The 1,671-nt window shown below is 59.2% G+C and overlaps 1 protein-coding gene across 1 annotated transcript in view; it reads right to left on the minus strand.

Moving 5' to 3' along the window:
* The window catches only part of LRRC4B (leucine rich repeat containing 4B), a 27,191-nt gene that overhangs the window by 825 nt on the left and 24,695 nt on the right, over window positions 1–1,671 (minus strand). The window lies entirely within an intron of this gene.

Below are 1,671 nucleotides of genomic sequence, written 5' to 3' on the forward strand. Positions count from 1 at the left end.
GGAAGCTACAGCATAGCTCCCGCCTACTCCCCCGGCCTGGACTCTGCCTCGTGCCTCTGAGTTAACCAGGCAGAAGTGCAGACCCCTCATGCCCAGCAGGCCCCAGCTGCAGTTTGAGCACCCTTCATGCCCCTCCTTCCCTCCCCTGCCGGCTTTCTCTGGAGGCAGTGTCTCCAATGGGTTTGCAGTGGAGATGGACCCTCTCAGGTTTGGCTCTGTGATGAGCTGAATTGTGTCCTTGCCTCCAGGAGCTGTGAATATGACCTTAGCAGGAAATAGGATCTTTGCAGATGATCTTGATCATGCTGGAGTCTGTGGTCCCCAATCCAGTCTGGCTGCTGTCTTCATAAAGAGGGGTTCCCAAGTGGCTCAGTGGTAAAGAACCTGCCTGCCAAGCAGGAGATGCCGGCTCCATCCCTGAGTCGGGAAGATCCCCTGCAGGAGCGTGTGGCAACCCACTCCAGTATTCTTGCCTGGGAAGTCGCACGGACAGAGGAGCCTGGAGGGCTACAGTCCATGGGATCACAAAACAGTTGGACATGACACAGGGACTAAACAACAACAACCTCATAGAAGGGGGGGAGTTGGGCACAGATATAGAGGAAAGGTGACGTGGAGAAATGGGAAGAATGCCCTGTGGAGACTGGGGTGACACTGCCACCAGTCAAGGAACATCTGGGGCCACCAGAAGCCAGAAGGGGCGGAGAAGGACCCTTCCCTACGAGGGAGCATGGCTCTGCCCCTATCTTGACTTTGGACTCCGAACTGAGACACTAAATTGCTGTAGTTCTGAGCCACCCACTCTGTGGTATCTTGAAAGGGCAGCCGCAGGAAACACGCCCCCCCCCCCCGGATTCCTGCTGTGAGGTGGGAGGTGAGGGGAGAGGACCCCAGAACATGCCTCCTAAGAGGTGCAAGGAGATTAGACGCAATGCCAGGTGCGCTGGGCGACCCAGCCCTTCTCTGGGGCCGTAGGGGTGAAAGGGCAAGGGTCTAAGAGCGCCTGGAGGCGCCAGCTCCCAGCTGACCTTCCCGATGGGGCCCGGAGTTTTCCATCTCCTCATTCAGCTGCCCACCCATGTTCCCTTTTCTCTCTCTCCTCCATGCTTCCATGACCAAAAAATTTTTTACTTTTTCCGTGTTTTTTTTTTTTAAAGTAATTACAGAGCAGGTAGTCGTTGACGCAAACCTCCCTTCAGTATCAAAAGAGTCTGTGGGGCAGGAGAGGGTTGGGGATAACGGAGGGGGGCGGGCTGACGCCGCCCCATCCCCGGCCCACTGAGGCCAGGCCGGGAGTGGACTCCCCCGGGGCAGGGCCAGGGTGTCCGGAGGCTCTGACCGCGTGGCTGTCTCTTCAGTTTCCAGGGGGTTAGGGGTAGGACAGGGCAGGGCTGGGGGTGGGGGACAGGCGTCAAACTGCAAAAAATGAACCGTAAAAGGAGGGCTGTTGGGGGCGAGGAGAGGACGCCCTTCAAAAAAGCTCCTCTCTCCCCTGGAAGGCGGAGGGCCGGGAGCAGTTGGTCGGGAGAGCGAGGAGGAAAGGCGGAGGCTTCCGGCCACTCCCCTCCTGCGTCCCCTCCCATCGCCAGGGAGTGGGGCGAGGCTCGGAACCGCTGGGGGGCTCCATTTTCGGGGCCCCACCGTGTCCTCGCTTGGAGAGCCGCCCCGGGG

This window comes from Bison bison, unplaced genomic scaffold (genome assembly GCF_000754665.1).
Source record: "Bison bison bison isolate TAMUID 2011002044 unplaced genomic scaffold, Bison_UMD1.0 scf7180017864285, whole genome shotgun sequence".
In the NCBI taxonomy this organism is placed as follows: domain Eukaryota; kingdom Metazoa; phylum Chordata; class Mammalia; order Artiodactyla; family Bovidae; genus Bison; species Bison bison.